Source organism: Pithys albifrons, chromosome 6, assembly GCF_047495875.1.
Source record: "Pithys albifrons albifrons isolate INPA30051 chromosome 6, PitAlb_v1, whole genome shotgun sequence".
NCBI lineage: Eukaryota > Metazoa > Chordata > Aves > Passeriformes > Thamnophilidae > Pithys > Pithys albifrons.
This window is the reverse complement of record NC_092463.1, coordinates 55,111,142-55,130,943: the sequence shown is the minus strand read 5'-3', so window position 1 is coordinate 55,130,943 and position 19,802 is coordinate 55,111,142. Positions and strand designations below refer to the sequence as shown.

General features: G+C 40.3%; 1 long non-coding RNA gene across 1 annotated transcript; it reads right to left on the bottom strand.

The window, feature by feature from the left end:
* Positions 1–709: 709 nt before the first annotated feature.
* Positions 710–19,785, bottom strand: LOC139673716 (uncharacterized). The gene is made up of 3 exons (XR_011698184.1): positions 19,654–19,785; positions 3,235–3,292; positions 710–801 (listed from the first exon to the last, which is right to left on the bottom strand). It is a non-coding gene; the product is annotated as an uncharacterized lncRNA (long non-coding RNA).
* Between the last annotated feature and the right edge of the window lie 17 nt (positions 19,786–19,802).

The following is a 19,802-nucleotide window of genomic DNA, read 5'->3' as shown; positions in this document are numbered from 1 at the left end:
AAAATGCTTCATAGTTATTTTCTCTCCTGGGTCTCAAATCAGCTGCTAGTAAAATTCCTGACCCTCTCTGTTGCAGGTATCCTAAGAAAGCCTGGAGGAGGCAAATAGGAATTTGGTTTTTTTCAGTGGCTTTTTTTTTAACCATAGTTGCTTAGCTCCTGAATACATATGAACATGCAGAAAGATCCAGAAAATCAGACTGAGAGTTAAATATAATACAAAAACCTGCAGGGAATTAATTAATTCTTACATATGTCATAGCCTTTTTTTTCTTTAAACAGATAAAACCCTAAGAGACCAAGTAACACGTACTAATCAAGCAATGGTTAGAATTACTCAGGCCCAAAATACAGTTAAAAAGTAGATGTCCAGTAAGATATCAAACCTCAAATGGTCAGTGGTCAGAGGTTTTTCAAATGTGTTATGCCATGCTGTACTCTTTTTTTCCCAAATGAGAGGCTGAGGATGCTCACAGATACTTATCAGAATTTTAAAATGCCTCCAACTCAAACAAATGAAATGCTGCTCACCACATGACCTTACAATCAGCAGTATGATGACAGGAATGCCCAGCTCCAGGGCTTCTGCCGAGTTCTGAAGAGATACTGGTTCTCCCAGCCAACTTTGAGTGTTTTGGCTCCTAACCCCATGATAACTCTGCTGCCAGCCTTTTATAATCTGCAGTCATGGATTGCCAAAACCTGCCTTAGACTGTGCTCTGGCAAAGCTCCCGCTGACCACCAGCCGGGCTGACGTAGTGCTGGAGAAGTAGGACATGGGGAACACCAACACACAGCAGTTCTGGAAAGGGGAGAGAAAGCTGGAGTTAAAAGAATGCTCATTTTACATGTGTTGTTTAAAATACAGCTTTTCAGTTATGTATTTATATAAAGCCAACAATACTCATGTTTAAAGCTACATAAATGCTGCAGCAGTCATGCTAAGGCTTGTAAAGTCTTTGGTAACAGATTTCTGCATGGCTCATTACCTCTGCTCACAGGATCAATTGCCTTTTTAAGCAAAGGCTCTGTAAAAAGTACCATGGGCCCTGTGTTTTTATCTGGGTGGTACGTACTGTGTTACTGATTTTCACTGAGAACCACCCCAGACACAAGTGAAATAAAGCATTGTGCATACAGTTTTAAAGAGACTTTGAACACTAAGATGTAGGGTTTGATTCCACCCTGCTGTAGTAATGCTTTATTGGGCTGCCTCATGAAAATGAATGCATTCATTGCTCAGAGCAAGTCCTGCTTCATCTGAATAAAAGGCTGCAGAATCAGACTCCTCATATCGTCTTTCCTCACGGGCTTCTGTGCTAGAACTCAAGTAAACAACCACAGTCTCGGAAGACAAGCCTTGGCAAGAAATCCATAATTCTACTAATTTCACAAGTGTTAGAATTACATAACCTTCCTCAGTTCCACCATTATTACAGAACTATCACATTTCTCTGTATTCACTGCTGCAGTATTTTACAGTACTGCCTCAGAAGAATAAAGGTAGCAGCAGCCTCCTGTATGGCCTGCAAGTAATGCTATAGAATGAAGCAGATTTCATGCAAGGTCTTCAATTTATCAGTTTTCATTTCATGAAGAATAAAAATATTTCAAATCAGGGAAAGCTCTCTAAGCTGTCGATTTAGGAAGAGGTGAATAGTGAAGACTTTCAAATAGTAAAATCACATCCGTGGAAGACACGTTTCTGTCCATGTACACTCCATATTAGTTATGAAACAGGATGCCATTCCTCACCAGGTTAGTCCTTTGTTATCAAATGAACAAGCAACTTCCCTTGTGAACACCCGTATATGCTATCATGTTTCCCTCTCTCTCATCCTAACACAGAGAATATATCCTGGAATAATTCTTTTCAGCACCAGTGAATGCAGAGATAAGGGGAGAAGGTACTAATTCCCTACAGTCTGTGCTGGCTGTATATGCAGTCCCTACAGGCTGTATATGTTTGCTTTGCAAACCATCCAATCAATGGATGCATCTTCATGACTCTGCAAGGTCAGATCAGGACTGTGCTTTTGAATGGAATCTTCTGTTCATTTCCTCTTACCTTACTTTGTTTCACACAGCCCAGATCAGAGAACACAACCAGATATCCCCCAAATGAAACAAAATTACGAGCATCTCACGTGCTGCAGCTATTAACTGGACTTTCAGTTCTCAGGAGCAAACTGGACCCAGTTCAAAGCACATTCCCTCCTTTCCACCCACTCACATCCAGTGTGGACATGAGGTTCCTGGCAGGAGTGAGAAACTGGCTCTGACTGCACTGCACCACTCGCTAATGGAGACACAGACAATATTAGCTCAGGGTGGCGGGTAGGCTGGAGCCAAATTATGCACGGCAGGATGTATTTCCTTTCTCCATCTCAGCTTCCCTCTTAATAAAATTTCCTTTGATTTAATGATTTTAAAAATAGATATTTTTGTTTGGTTAGAAGGAATGGAGCAAGGTAGATTAATGTATGTCAGGAAGTTCAAAATGGAAATTCAAACCACAGCATGTTATCTGCATGTACAAAGATGAATATACTGAATGTGTGGTTTACATAGTTCTTTTAATCACGTCTGCTACCATGTTTATCCTGTGAATACAACACATTTTACGCTAAATTTAAAAATCTATGTATTCATTTCAGAATATTTTGTGGCAAACTTCAAGTCTCCACTGAAGCACTGTAAAAAAACACAAGTTTGGAAATGAGAGCTAAATCAGAGAGAGAGAACCAAAAATCTGATGGATTCATAAAATGCACTTATTTAGACTGGATATGAACTCACAACTAAGATGGAGTTTGCTATGGAGAGGCTGAGGAGGGTGGATAAACCAGCTCTGTTAGGGGACTGAACTGTTTTATGAAAATAACCCCAATTTTTCTGTCAAAAAATGAAAAACAAATGAATAGAATAGACTAGACTAGACTAGACTAGACTAGACTAGACTAGACTAGACTAGACTAGAATAGTTCAGTTGGAGTGATCATCTAGTCCAATTGTCTGACCACGTAGATACAAGTTTTTATAATCAAGAGATTTGGTGATGTATATTAAGAAAGTTGTCCTATAAGAAATTCTCCTATAAGAAATCAAAGCCTACAGCTTTTTTGTGTGTGTGAAAACAAGATAAATTCACAAAAATATAGGATTTTTTAATTACTTAAACCCCAAAAATACTATTGACATTGCAGGTACTATTTTTAATTATTTAATAACTTACCATTTTCCTGCTTTCATCTGTAACACTTTAGAATGAGCTACTCTGCAACAAAATTCTCCTATTATGAGAAAAAAAAGGCTAGAATCAGTAAAAGAAAATAGCCAGTGTATGAGCATAATATGATAATCAAAATAATATTTATAGTAGATATAGATTGCTCAGATGTATCAGTTGAGGACATGGTTGAGTAATTTAGTGGTAAACATTGTGGTGGTGCTAGAACTTGGTGAACTTCTGGAGATCTTTTCCAACCATAATGCTTCTATGACTCTACCTTGGGATTTAAACTAAAATTTATAATGAACAAACAACATGAAACACAATAACTAAATTTCTCCATCTCCGCAACTGTTCTTGCCAGATTGCCTCAGTTCCTAAATAGAGCAAGTGAGATTGAAGAGGTGAGAAAAGCAGTGGTGCCTTGTGGGAGCCATAAATAATAGCAATGCTATGACAGCAAAGCAGAAAAAAGAGTTTAAACCCCACCTTCACCTGAAGCCCCATTCCATGGGATCACCCACAGCATGCAATCAGTTCTATTTTTTAATGCTGTATTTTCTAACATGAGTCAGTTGCAAATCTATTTCTGATCTGAACAGGAAGGACAGCAGAACAACTTCAATCACAGCTGAACCAAAATTAGAACAGAAAATGGATCAGTTCAGCTCCTTTATTTATACTCACCAACTTTAGGTGTACCTATATGAGCCAATCAGAATTTAAAAAAGAGTACCCATAAACTCCTCTGGTAGATCCTCAGAAGAGGATCAGAAGCTGGTTTAAAGACTAATGAAAAACACAGAAAAGGGTATTGAAAGGGACCTGTTCTCCCCAAAGTTCTTACTTGGAAAGCCAATTTTGCCAGCCAAGTCACCACGCACAGGGTGGTGACAGCAGCGGTGCCTGCAAGGGTCACCTGTCCCTGCCTTGGGTCTCCTCGGGGTGTTTGTGTGGCTCCAGGCACAGCCAGCCCCTGGCACAGTGGGAGGTGCCGGACAGCAGTGCAGGACAAGGCAGTGACCTGAGCACGAGCCAGCACCGTGGTCCTGCAGCGAGGGAGCAAACCACACACCCCAGGGCAGCAGCATGAGCTGCTTCTCCCCTCTGCTCAGCTCCTGGCAGCCAAAACACCCTCCACTGCAATCCTGTGTCCAGCTGTGACAGCAGCACAGCAGAGAGAACGAACAGCACAGGGCCCTGAACCCCCAGCATTAATCATGCCCTGAGCAGGACTGTGAACTGGATGACCTCCACACGTCCCCTCCGATCTTAATTCTGCACTTCTGAAACCAAAACTGACACAGCACACACATGAATATACATGTTAAAAGCATGACCTGATCCAGTTAAAAATTAATAGAAAATATTAAAAAAAAAAAGTCATGCCAATGTGTGACAACAGAAGCCTTTTTTTTCCATGGCAGAACAGTGATGCTCTAGCAACAAAAATTACACTGAAGAAAATGAGATAAAATCCTTAGTAACAAGACTACACTATTACAGAGGGCATATTATTAGATCAGCAAAATATGCTGGATGGCAGTGGGAATGCAATCAAGCACCAAGATGGCAGATAGGAACTCATTCAATTATTAAACATATAAGTTTTGTTGAAAGTGCAGAAATACTGCTGTCACTACAATCCACTGAAGCCCTGCTGGTTTTCAAATAACTCCTCTGTCTCATAATTCCTTTGGAAAACTTGCAAACAGAGAATCACCATAATCAAAATCTTACTGAGACATTAATAAAATTAGGGAAATATCTCAAGGTAAAAAGGCTGCAGTAATTAATATATAAATCCCTATTTTTTTAGTAGCTCAAGAAACAGAAGTAATTTTCATCACCAAGGCTGCTCTTAAAGGTAGTTGCATGTGGGGGCAATACATCTAAAAAAAGAGAGGGAAAAAATGTGCCTTTTTCCAAGCGGTTTTGGCTATTGAGAACTCAGTTTCAAGATAAATTCAATATATGTAATATATGCAGCATGTTTACATTTGACGTTTATAGCTGCTCTTAGGTAATTTTACAGAGGTATGTATAGATAAGCACAGGGTCAGGCATGGATACAGAAAACTGCTTCATACAAAGATGGAGATTTCCTGTTTAGTTGCCTAGCAATAGGATCTGACTCCTGGAAGCTAACAAATACTGATTAGAGAACAGAATAGAATCATTTACTGCATCTAATGCATCATACAAAAAGGAACATAAGGCTATTGAAGAAAGGGAAGTGTTAGGCCAGAAAAAATAAATTCTATCCAGTGAAATCTATTCAGGAAATATGTGCTATTAAGAAGCTACAATATCTAAATAAAAGAAAGCCTCAGTCTGTTCACTCTGTCAGTAATTTTCATCATTCTGCTTTTAGCAGAAAGTCTAATTCCATCTTGGCTAATGGATCTGACTTTTGAATTGCTGTGTTTAACTTTGTCCAGCCCCCTCAACAACGTTTGGAAGCTGGAGACAGAGAGATAGTTTAAAAATTGAACTGGATGAACATGATGGCATTTCTCTTCTTGGAAAACACAGCATGGCACTAATGGAAAGTTTGATGGCATCTACTACACAGTGGAGAGGCAAAACTTCACACTTGTGTTATACTTTTACTAAGAGCTTTAAAACTGAACTGATGCCTTTTAACACATTCATGAGGTCTCTTCTCGCAGATCTTTCAGTATTACAAATATTTTTCTTTCAGAGGAAGAACAGGAAGATCACAATCCAGGGTTAGGTAGCATAGTACAAGTCCAGCAGAGATCAGAAGTACTCACTTCTTGGAGCAGTACAGACACTGACCTTTTCACCTTATAGTCTAAATTTAAGTAGATTAGTCTACATTAACACTGGGAAAACAGAAGCCACTGCATAGTATTCCAGCATTACAAGCAGTGTGGATTTGTAATGCACTACTCATGCATTATTTAAACTTGAAAAAAGAACTACTCCTTTTTCTGCTATTTCTAACCTTTAAAACATTCTTCTTTAACAAGCCTTTATAACAGTACTTCCCAAAATCTGTTCCTGTTGGAGTTGTCACTTAACAGTATTCCATCTGCTTGGGGCAGAAACAGTCATAAAATTTCTCTCACATGTCGTGTTACATCAGCATAAATCTCGAGTAACTCCACAGACTTCCTGTGTGACGCACTTACTTGGGGTTTGCCTGCACAAGGAAGTAAACATACAGAAAACTGTCCTCAGTTGGAGCACAGTACTAACGCTGGACTAACTCCTAATATAAACACTCTTACCAGAGAGAAAAGAAAGGCAGCTTTTCTACTCTGAGTATAGATCAAACTATTTTGAGCAAAGACTGTCCTAGTAAAATCCAAAGGTGTAATAACATTCTACAATGCAGTGCTTTACAAAAGTAGTTTCAGTACCAGAAGCAGCTTCTCAAACATTCCCTTATTCAATGTAGAGGTACTTTTACATACTGTAGAAAGCATAAAGTACCCTTTCACTGACTATAAGATACATTTGTACAGAATAGTCAGTAACTTTGTACCTAAAAAGCACTAATTTTTCCATGCAGACAGTGCCTTTATTTCTCAATATTCCTTCCCCAGTTGCAAAAACTGTCACACAGTCCAATTAACTGCATCCTAATTTGGTCTTGTACTGTGGCTCCTTTGTCCTTGTTACAGCAGTGTGAAACACCCTCAAATGGGACATAAATTGTATTTACTACATGAAAGGTCTCATTAAAAAAAGAAGTTACATTAATGATTATTCCACGTTGTTCAGACACTGTAGTGATAGAAATGACTCAACTACCTAGAAATGCAAAAACAGATAAAAATGAAGGACACACAAGTGAAGATTTTGACATGTGAATCATGGTAAGTTATTCAACCAGTGTTAACTTACTGAGATGCAAATCATTGGTGATTTCATTACAGTACTTTCTGTATATTAATACTTCACTAATTTCTAATAATTAATCACTTCTGTGCCTACCACAATAAAAGGAAATCCATGTGGTCAGCATAACAAATCATAATCTCTTTGGGAAAAAGTGTAGAGGGAGAGAGAGTTGTCTCTGATCTCGTGTTGATTCTCACAACTTTCATACACATTCTGTGCTATGAACAGGGATTTCAGAGAGCTTCTGAAAAAGAACAAATTGAACAGAAACTTCCAAGGTGGAAGTAATTAGTTTCCTCATATGGGGTGCTGTGGTCATTTTTGCATTTATTCTAATATGCTAAGTACAGAATCCAAGGTTTGGTTTTTTCCCTATGTCATATGAAATAATTGCTTGAGCTGTTAATTTCAGCACCCTGCACCTGTCATTTGAGCTCTGCTTTTCATTCAATTTTTTTTAGTTTGATCTCTTTTGACAAGTTACAAGAAAAGTAACATGTTTCATTGTGAAAGTTGTACATCATCTACTCCATATTTCCATGTCACTATTGTCTGAAACAATATTCAGATATCTTCTGTCAATTACGTAGCAAGGATTGTATCTGATTTGTGATACAAATTGAAAGGAACTGGTGTTTATGAATGTATGAACCAAAATAGTTCATGTTCCCAACCAGTAATCCTGGTTACTTATGGATACTCCAGTGCAGAGAATGTGGAAGAGATGCTCTTGTAAGTGTTTATGTATTAATCGTGACTACACTTTTCTATCTTTTTATCTAAATTATACACCAGAAAATAGCCAAGAAATTGTCTTAGCAAATAAATTTCACAATAAAACATGTAACACATATATGTAGCTCAAAATATTTAAAAGTTGTCAAGAAAAATGCACCATAAATTGTCACAGTATTGCAAGCAAGGTACTAATGCCACTCCTTCCCCAGTTAGGTGTCAGTGTGGTGTACACTGGTTTAGGTGGCCTTATCCTCTTCCTTTTTTAGCTCCCAAACTGCAAACCTTGCTTTCATTGACTATTTCTAAAATTCCTCTCAAAAAGGAGGAATTTTAAGGCCTGCATAAATTCTTCTACTGAATAATGAAACCCACATTTTGGTGCAAGTGTATTTTGTATAGTTTTACCTACAGATTTGGAGATTTCCATCTCCTAAGTAACCATATTTAATCCTGAGATAAAGCATGTGTGTACTCCCTCACTGGGAGTGGGAAACATCCATCCTGCTCTGTGTTTGTTGTCCTCTTAGCCAGGTACACCTCAGACACATCCTGTCTGTGAGGAAAGATGTTGTCCTTTGAATTCTCACTCTTGAAAACAGACCACAAAAGCAAGAATCAATACTAGAGTTGCCTGGCCATAATTCTTCAGATTACAGTTAATTCCAGTTGTTATTTGTAATGGGTTATGACACCATACAGAGGAGCTGGCAACATATGAGCTCAGATCACTGACTGACATGAAAAGGAGCCCAACACGTTCTCAGTTCTCTTTTTCCAGGCAGCACCAGTTGCATTAGTAGCAATTTCCCTTGAAGAGTTCAGCAGCAGCAAGTCTTAGAGGGGACAACAGAAGTGACAACTGTGCATCTTGTAAAAGAACAAACGGTTTGGAACATCAGTGCCAACCCTTTTAAGATCAGCTCTAGCAAGACTGAGGAGGGAGATTTCAGACATCAGTTCTGTTTGTTTGCTTGCCAGTAAAGTTTGTAGCTGCAAAAGTCACTTTTGAATGCTGAGGTTCACTGATTCTGAGGCCTTGCTGGCCTAGAGTACAAATATTGAAGTGTTTTGTTGGGTTTTTTTCCTTTTGTTTTTCCTTGTTAGTCAGCTAAACCCCAAAGAAAACAGTGGATGTTTCTCAGTAATAGTTACAGAGATTGAACATCTGTAAACATAAACACCATGATGATGTTTTGCATTTTCTTAAAGAAGCCTGAAGACTTCTTTCAGATTCTTTCTGCCTAAAACATGTAAATCAATGTAAAACAACGTAAATCAGTTTGAATAAAGAAGCAATAATTCACTAATCAAATTTTGCCAACTAGGATGTGTTTTCTGTTGAAATATTCTTGGTCTTGATGAAGACTTGCAACTTGTAAAATCCACCTTTCCTGCAGAGATCTGTGGAAAGAGACCACTATCAGAGTGGAGGAAGTCATTAATGAGTTTCATATATTAGCAACACAAAGATCTTCAAGTGCCATGTCTTACTCTGAATTTCTGTGGATCTGGGCAGTCACTGGACGTAAACATTGATTCCAATTTCTTTTAAAAGGCTTTTTGTTCTTATTTCCATTGAGAAGTGGAAACCCTCTCCAGCAAGTATAAATTTCCTGTTCCACTGGCACTGAACTAGATAAGATTACACTTAGAGGTTTAGAGTGTCTACCACCTTTGATAAGAGGAGAGAAAGGATCTCAGAAGTATCCAAAACATACCTGGTAGAAAGCAAAATGCCTGCCCAGGTGGGCTGGTTTCTTTGCCTGTTGTTTTTGTAGCAGTTGTGATATTGTTTGGGCAGGATGAAGCTTGTTACAGATAAAATCTGTCTTCTGTAGCTTGGCTTCTACTGCTTTGCAACTTTTGCGAGCACAATACAGAGAAAAATGCAGTTAGAAGGGAGCACTGTGTGCCGAGTTCACCTGCAGTCAGTGCAAGTGGAGTGTCACTGCTCCTGGCACCTTTCACGCTGTGCTGCTGCTCACGCTGTGCTGCTGCTCACAGCTCACACTGCAAAGCGCCTGTCACTCCTTTGAAGGGTACCCTTCTTATAGAGAGTATCTTCCCAGCTGGTCTCCCTCTTGGCAATGCATTATCTGCAGATACAGCTGTTGAACAGGAAAGTACAATGCTGGTTGATCACAGGTAGGAGGATGGATCATCTCTTACCCGTAACATAATCTGGCTTCATATGAGTTCTTCATCATTTCAGCCAACGGATGTGACTGCACCTGTTTCTACCAAACCACATTATCTACTCCCTGGAAAATAACATTTAGATTGAAAAAATTAATAGTGTGGTGCACAGAAAATACAAACTTTAAGGACACGACACAAAGAAACAGTTCATCTTTACTATTAATTTGAAGGCTACAAATATGAAAATAAGGAAGCTGTGTATTTTGTTTATGAGGAAAATACAAGTCAGGAATAGACAAAAGAACACATAAAAAAATGCAAAATTTATGCAAAAGAAATTACAAATTATCTTTTTTAATGGTTAGTATACCCTGGCACCACAGCACCACGGAGAAGTGTATTATTTGTTTTCCTTTTTGCAAAAGTTAGCATTACCAAAATAAGATATTTTTTTCCTGTACACACTCTACTGGAAAATCAATCCTTTATGGATTCTGTTTGCCATGAAAGGTGAAACAGAAACACAGCTTAGAGTACTGAAAAAGAGAAATAGTTTCATAAAGATTCTCAGAATATAACTATTTTTTCACTCCACTGTAAGGGCAGACAGCTTTAGCCCTCATTTACCTACATGAGGTGAACTGCTCTGCTTAAATCTTCTGCTGTTTCTATGTAGGTATATATGGGAAAAGTAATCTTAATTATCTTTTCAAATGACCAGTCAAGCTGTGCTATACTTCTAATCAGACATTTTACTGCTCAAAATATTTTTTGTTTAACTGTTTTTATAATTTAATATCTTAAGAAAGTGCTTTAATAATCTAATTAAGACTCCTGGCTGAACGTATTCAAGTTTTAATTTCAATTAATCCATAAACATCATGCATTTGGACTCATCCTCCAGAGTGTTCTCCTGCTGACACATCCTCAGCCGTGCACTATTTGTCACAGTGCTATCTGTGATTCTATATCTGTTTTGCTAAAAACACAATGTGAGTATATTTACGCAGATGTATATTCAGCTCACATGGGAGCGAGATGAATGGGAAGCTGGCTAAGAATGTATCTATTACTTAAGAAAATCAAAGCCAAGGAAGAGCAGGACAAGTGTAAAGGACACCAGAAAGCTTTTACCAAGCTAACTGAGGATGGAAATACCCACTGGGAGGAATAGTTTTGACATTGTTTATGTATGTTTTGGCTTTTGGCTTCCCTAGGTACTTTAGCCCTTAAGAGGAATGAGTCTGAGCTCTTGCTGAGGTTTCCCAGTTCAGCTTCTAATCTGCAAAGGTGGACAATCGAAACTGTTTCTTCTAATCAAAACAGGCTTTAAATTTAAATTACTGACTCATTTTTCTTAAGCTTTTCCACCAGTTATTTAGGAAACAACACTAACAAACCAGTTATTTACTAATAGAGCCAGGTGGCAATCAGTATTTGCAGCAAGAACCCTACAGTTCTGTTCTCAGCTAATCCTCTGAGAGGTGCTGCATTCAATATGAGTCAATAAAATATACAATATGGACAAAATGCTGGATCAAATTGAAACCTGATAAACCAACCTTAAGTCACTAGTTACAAAGCTATGTTCTTTTGTGTCTGTTTAGGACTTAAGCTGAGTTCCATTGCTAAAAACACACTAAGAGTCTGTAGAAGAAATAAAAGCTTTTGATTAGCTCAAGAGTGGGTTTTATGTCATCCTTTTAAATACTTTAATCCCAGGAGGCTCAGCTCTCACACTATCTGAACAATGCTTATTTCAGAAATTACCTAACAACTTAATCTGTAGAAACTTTTGTAATTCAACCCAATATCATCTCAGTGTAGGCATCCAGCTACTCACGTGTGAAACAAACATGTGACTCTGGGCAGGTGTGTCAGCTTGGGCTCACGGCATGTTAGACTTCTGTTTCAGACACACAGCATGTGAATGCTAAGCCTGAAAGCCTGGCAAAATTAGTATCATTTCAGTAAAACAACAGTTTTGTTAACCAGAATAACTACCTAGGAGGAAATAATGCTTACGTGTGTGATTTCCTCTTTAAAAACACCAATGGCAACAAAAAAACCCCAACCAAAACCCCAAGCAAACAGACAACCAAACCCCGAACAACCAACCAAAAAAACAAAAAGTAAACCAGAAACAAATCCACGTCCTTTTTACCAAGAAAATCCAGAAAAACGTGCCCCAGTTGGAGATTCTTCTGGGTAAAGGTATTTTATAGTGAGCACTATAGAGTTTACCTCTCCCACACATCCCCATGCACCTTGCAAGCCTTTCTGAGATCACTCACCAAACACAATACAGCACTGCCTGCAGTTCCATGCCAGGCTATGCCAGGTGGCAAAGGCCATACTAGCTCAGAACTTTCAAAAGAACTAGGTTTGCAGAACCCTTTCTTTCCAGACCTTTCATTTTCACTCAAAATTACACAAGAGAGAACCCAGAGAAATGGGATCATGTTATTCAAATGCATCCCTGAAGTCCTTTTCGCCTTCTGTTAATGATTACTCGTTTCCTATGTTCATTAAACTTGTGAAGCTGGATAAAGGGAAATAAATCTATGGTGCCAGAGTAGCCTGAACTGTCACTGGGAATTAAGTGCTTTCAATCCACAAAATACATTTAACATTTTCATTGAATTATAAAATACATTGGGTTGGAAGGGACCTTTAAAGCTCAGCTGGTCCAACCCCTCTGCAATGAGCAGGGACATAGAATCACAGAATCATAGAATCGATTGGGTTGGAAGAGACCTCTGAGATCATCAAGTCCAACCGTTGGTCCAACTCCAGTCCCTTTACCAGATCATGGCACTCAGTGCCACGTCCATCTCAGTTTAAAAACCTCCAGGGATGGGGAATCCACCCCCTCTCTGGGCAGCCCATTCCAATGCCTGATTAGCCCTGGGGTTTTTTTTTAAATCTAGGAGTTTCCCAACGTTTGTCCAGATTTAGATCACATTCTGGTAGTGGTTTTGGTTCTCTTCCCCCACTTCTCTTCTCAAAATAAGTATAAGCAACAATTTGAGTAAGAATGGGAAAAAGCCTCTTTTATGCAATTTCTTTGGAAACAAAAAAGATTTCACCAAAATAGGGAAAAAATTACATCATTTCATTGAGCAGCTGCACTTGTTTTAAATGGATTAAGGACTAAGGAATGAGAATATAAAATAATCTACATAAATGCAAAACAATTTTAACACACTCTAAGTGGACTGGATTTAATAAAGGGAACCAAAGGTCAAACAATGGGAATGTTGTTCATTGTAATCTAATGGTTTAACGTTCTTAAACCTATTTAAAAATACAGGTTTGTAATAACATGCTCATATGTACAAGTATTTTTTTTAATTAAAAAAAGGTTTTGAACTTTTCAAATGGGTAACAAAGGAAAACAGCAGGACTTCACTGCCTTCCAAAAGGGTAACATGGATTTATAACTATTTGCCTGATTTCTCTGTGTTTTTTCTTCCTCTTGATGACTGAGAATGTTAAGTAGCTTTTCTTTACCCTTTTTCTAGCTCAAGAGTATCTTTCATCCCTAAGTAAAAGAAAATGTGGTCCTTACAGAAATCTAACAGAGAATTAATGCTCTCTTTTTTTCATTAAGAGAAATTTCATTAACAGCAACCACTGATAACTGTTATATGTGAATATGACCTTAAATTGCAGGAAGACCTGCTGCATTTCTGCCCATGGAAAAGTAAGGCAAACAGCAAGGAGTAGCTCACCACATCCAACAAAAGCCCTTTTCTAAGATCAGCTAAATGTATATGAATGTTCTGTGGTGTGTTCCTACTGTTTCCTACACAAACAAACCGTGACACAGCATTTTCTGCAATGGAAAAGGTAATACAACATCAGCTTGATAAGACCACGTTCAGCATTTTAATCATAGTAATTTCCTACCCATGCTGCTGAGTTCATCAATAATATATATTTTACAAAGGTAAGAGTAATGTGATGCAGCTGTAGGGCATTCTGGTGCTCTTCCAGCTCAAACAACTGCACTTTGTGCTCAGCTGCAGTAGGTGTTTCTGGATATGGGTATTTCCCATAGATGTCTGACACAAAGCCACTTAAGGAGGCAGGTTACAATGGAATCAAGCCAATACCTGTAGAACTGATACAAGGATTATCACTTCTTAAACATGGTACAATTAAACAACAGAACTCTCTAAGACATGATACTGGAGAGCCTAAAAGGTGTCAAAATTAGACACTAACATAGAAAATCAAAATACTTATTACTATAAAAATTATAAATTCTAGACATGCTTTTAGGTAACTCGAACACGAACTGGAAGTGTTTAGGAGAAAGAAAAGCTCTTCTCTTGGCAAATAAAAATAGTAAATTAGAAAGCTTTCTTACTTTATTGTAAAGCTGGTGCTAACCAATGCCAGGAACAGCACACTCACTCTGCTGAGTGAGAGAACAGGGAAAAAATATGTTGCTTTAGAAGACTGGAGGATGTAAAAATTTTGCAGCTTACATATTTCATTGAAAAAGACCTGCTGAGAAGACAGTCAGTGTTGGGTTTATTTTTTGGTTGGTTTGTTTTCCTAAACCCTTCTGGGAATACATATGCAATCTTCCTCTTTGAAAGTTATGATGATTATGCATTAGTACAATTATATTGGCTAAAAATATTCCCTGCTCTGAACAGGACTCTGAAAGCAAAGCAAGCTGTGCTGCCATGGGCACTGCCTCACTTTTCTTAGCAGCCAGTTTAAATGGTCCCTGGTGAAATATCAGTGTCTCTGACACTTGAGTATTCCACACAGTTTTCACTGGCTCTCTTAAGTCACACCCCAAATATCTGTCCAGATACCTGACAAAGACCCACCATAAGATCCTGTGCAATTGTAACTGCCAGACGAATTGTTATACTTGAGACATCTAGCAAGCCCTCTGGGTCTTAAATAGGGAATAAGAAGGTGGATTTTTTTTTTAGTATGTCTGGTTCTGAGTAGCAGGAAAGCCAGGTGGTGAGTTAAGGTATAGGGTGCAGCATTTCAGAAGACAACTGGATGAAAGCAAAACAACTTGTTTTATTAGACAGAAGGCTCAGTGAAATCTGCTGGAAAGGATTTTCCAAAGAAAGGCAAGAGAGAAGTGATCTCCCAGGTGGTCAGAAGTCCACCACTGTCTAGAAGGGTTGGAATGCTCTTGTATCAGTGAGCTTTGTTAAATCTGTCTCACTAAAAGTCATCCCTACATATATTCAGAAGTTTAATACCAACTTATAGTCTGCAAATTAAAATCCTGTAGAGAACAACCACAAAACCTCCTGCACTGCTTTGATACTATCCATGCTATAGTTTGCAAATTAGGCACTTACCCCATATATTAGTGCATTTCTTTAGGAGGCAATGCAAACAATTCTTATAACAGTGAATCTGCACAACAGAACCATAGAATGACAGAATATGCTGAGTTGAAAGGGACCCAGTGCAGGACACCCCAAGAGTCACACCATTTGCCTGAGAGTGTTGTCCAAATGCTTTTTGAACTCAGCCAGGCTTGGTGCAGTGACCACTGTCCTGGGGAGCCTGTTCAGTGCCCAACCAGCCTCTGGGGGAATGAAATCCAACATAAATCTCCCATGACTCAGCTTCATGCTGTTTTCACGAGTCTTGTCACTGGTCATGAGAGTGAAGAGATCAGGACCTGCCTCTGTGCTTTCCCTCTGAGAAAGTTATAGTGCAATGAGGTCTCCCCTCAGTCTCCTCTTCTCCAGGCAGCACAGACCAAGTGCCCTCAGCTGCTTCTCACACGCTTCCCCTCCAGGCCCTTCACCATTTCCCTTGCCCTCCTTTGGACACTCAGGATCTTTCCTATATTGTGGTGCCCAAAACTGCTACAACATTCCAGGTGAGGCCGCCCCACTGTCGAGCAGATAGGGACAATCCCCTCCCTTGCCCAGCTGGCGATGCTGTGCCTGATGCCCCCCAGGACAGGGTGGTCCCTCCTGGCTGCCAGGGCTCTGCTGACTCATGTTCAACTTGCCCTCCACCAGGACCTGCAGGGCCCTTTCCATGGCACTGCTCTCCAGCCTCTCATTCCCCAGGCTGTCTGTACATCCAGGGTTCCCTCATCCCTGGTGCAGAATCTGGCACTTCCCCTTGTTGAACTTCCTATGGTTGGTGATTGCCCATCTCTCTAATTTGCTGAGGTCTCTCTGTGGGGCCTCTCAGCCTTCCAGGGAGTCAACAGCTCCTCCCAGGTTTGTGTCATCAGCAAACTTGCTTAGTATCCCTTCCAGTCCTGCATCCAAATCATTTCTGAAGATGCTGAAGAGCACAGGGCCCAGGATGGAGCCCTGAGGAACCCCACTGGGGACAGGTCTCCAGTCTGATGTCACCCCATTCACTATTTCCCTCTGTGCTCAACCCAATTGCTCACCCACCACATGACGTGCTTATCCAGCTGCGTGCCAGACATTTTGTCCGGAAGGTTCCTGTGATTGGCAGCATCGAAATCTTTGCTGAAGTCCAAAGAGATTACACCAACTGGCTTTCCTAGATCAGCTAGGTGGGTTACCATGCCATAGAAGGAAATCAAGTTCAACAAGCAGGACTTCTCCCTCATGTAGCCGTTCTGGCTGTGACTGAAAACTGCGTTGTCCTCCAGGTGGTTTTCAATACCTCCCAGAATAATCTTTTCCATTATTCTACTGGCACTGAAGTGAGACTGACAGGCCTGTGGTTTCTGGGGTCCTGCTTCTTGCCCTTCTTGAAATTCAGGACAGCTTGAGTTGAGTATGAATGGGTTTCCTGTTAAGCGCATTCTGTTTCAGTACAAGTGCCAAAACAAATGTTTAAATGAAAAATATAGGTGTATTTTTCAGTTTGGATTTCATTGTTTGTTGGTTTTCTCCCCCAGGCCTTTTTTCTACAGTACAGCTCTCCTTGAGACAGCCTTCTATCACAGGAAAAACTCGGAGCACATTTGGTTAAATGTGCACGCCAGCTGCTTCATTCATGGGGTGGGTCAGGATGGCTTTGGAGAAGAATTAGACTTGCTTGGAAAGGTAAGCAGAAAAACTGTTTGGAAAGTAAGACGATGCAGGAGGTGATTATGCTGGAGAAATGAACATGGAGTAAAGGAGAGTGTGAATTTTCAGTGAATTACTGACTCTGCAGTACGTATTCTCTACTTGGATGCTTTGCTTCACATTATATGCATGTGCATGGTGCATTAATAGGGCACTCTGCATAAAACCCAGCCCAGCCAGCTCCACAACCAGCACAGGGAGGAGATGCAGGAAGTCCTGGGGATGGTTCAGTGCCACACTAGCACAGCTGTCCTGTCATCAGCACTGTCTGCAATCCCTACCCAGCAGGGCTCAGCTTTGTGATCACTGAAACACAACCCACTACATGGATAAGTGGCAGTGATTCCAGCTTGGCAATAGTAAGGAAAAACTGTACCACATTTTGTGGGTTGTTTAAGTAGACAGCGCAGCCTGTCCAGGTTCTGAGCTATGCCATGTGCACAGCCAGAGTCATCCCTCTCCTCTCAGCCAGATGCTGCATCTGTGGCAGCAGCTCCTGTTCCTGTGCCACACGGCAGAGCAGTAGGTTCCTCATGACACTTTACAGACATCCCTTCTCCAAATAACCAGGGGCAGTGCACTCAAGTTGGAATTATGCATAGATTCTGCAAGTTCAGGCTTGCAGAAACAAATCCAGAACTACCACTGTGCCAAGTGTAAACCACCTTATTTGACTTAAAGCATCACTGGTGTTCAAAGCAAGCAGAAGAAAGCAAGGGGGAAAATACAAAGGGGAAGTTGGACAAGTCACTCAGGTGATTGAGGGATGCAAGGGGGTACTGAAACTGGTAGATACTAAATTCCATTTGCTGATTTTCTGGTTTTTTGGTGAAGTCAAGGGAACTGACTGAAAAAAAATCATGTAAATTTGTAACTGAATAATCATACACAAAACTGGGCTGCTGCATTCTCAGACATGAATTACAGTGTCTTCCACACCAAGAAGTCAAGGAATTTTAAAAGGTGATACATAAAATAGTAGGCATGTCACAATCTTTCTTGTCCTCTGCACTGCAGTTCACTGCCTTAATCAATTGTACTCGTGCAGGGCTGACAAAGCGTGGCACACACGAAGGGAAGCTACGAGCAGCCAAGCACAGAAACTTCTTCAGTTCCCACCTGCCAAAGTCAGTGTGACCTGTGGAGTGGCATAGAACCTCCTGGCATTAACAAAATGCAGGATTCAGTTCCAAAAAAACAATCACAGCTTTAAGAAAACCTTCCCTGCTTTCTCTTATTGACCAAATGTTGGGGGATATTCTGTTGTTATGGGAATAAGTGTTTAATAGTATGCTTTAAAATAAACCAAAAAAGGTGATATTTTAGACTGTCAATATGTACCCACCAGGTTTTTCATTATCTCCATATATATATATATATATATATATATATATATATATATATGTAAAATCTCCTTAGTTTTGATCTACAGGCTAACAGTGTTGGAATGCTTATGCTGGAACCACTACATGAGAATACTCGGCCATCCAATGTAAAACAAAATCCTTGCTTTCACTCCTATTTTTTTTAAATTTGCAAATATTTTGATTACTTTTTACTCTGAAAATGTTCATTTCAATATCATTAACTGGTTTTAACATTAGTTTAAATCTTGTTGACTTTGCTGTTTCCTCTGTGCCCGTTGTTGCCTTCTTTCAAACTGGATTCCATGGATCTCAATGGAGTCCTGCACAGTGCTGTTCTTGCAGATCCACACAAGGTCTGAGCTCTTGCAGCAATATGATTATTGTTACATGCAGGAAAGTGTCATTATATAAAAATTCTGGTATGACCAATATCTGTCACAGTTATGTTCACCTTTATTCAACACATATGTGTTCAAATCTTACTTTCAGGTAGCTGTATTCAAGATTTACCATCACACAATCCGCTCAGTAAACTGTCCTTAACGCCTAGGGGTGTGAGATGAGGAAATATATCTGGAACAAACTTCATCCCAGATAAGATCCAAGATAAGAACTGCTGTGTGACAGCCCCCCCTTAGGCCTTACATAACCTTGTGATACTGTGGCACTGTGTTGAAAGCAGCAGGAATGAGCCTGGCTTTGGCAAACGGGAAGTTCTGCAATACCCTCTGTTAGGACTTGCCATCTGTGTGGTGCAAGAGTTACTACATGTATCACTTTCTCCCAGGCATCTGAACTGTGAGTCACACAAACCGAAAGTGGAAGGCGATTGTGTGAAGAAAGCAGATGTGGATGTTTATGGGGTTTCTCCTCACGTTTAGGTATCCCTTGTTTTCTGTTTGGCCCCATCCAGGGCAACCAAGTTCGACCCTTTGGTGAGTCGGGGGAGCTGCCACCTCAGCACCCACCTGGGATGGAGACCTGCTGTTAAAGGATAAAACCTCTCCCGGGTGAGCCTCTGGAAGTCTCCATGACTCAAAGTTCCACCTACAGCTGGAAGCCTGGCCATCTTTGTTTTATGTGCCTGAGAGGAGCAGGAATATCGCCCCAGCTGTGTGCTCAGCACGGTAACCACATGAAAACGCCTCTGCAGAGCCCTGTCTGTGGCAGGGCCGCGCAGCCCCGGCCAGGCCGCCCCACAGCTCACGGCACAGGGACAAACTTTCCACACGCAGAAAGCAAACCTGAAACTGGATCCGTGCAGGCTCCTGGAGCTCACATGGCAGCCTTCCTCCTCCGGGCCTGATGGAAGCTCAGGGCTACGGCCTGTTATCAGCTCGGCTTTTTTACCTCAGCGAAATCTGAAATGTGGTCTGTTTGGGGGCGGGGGGGA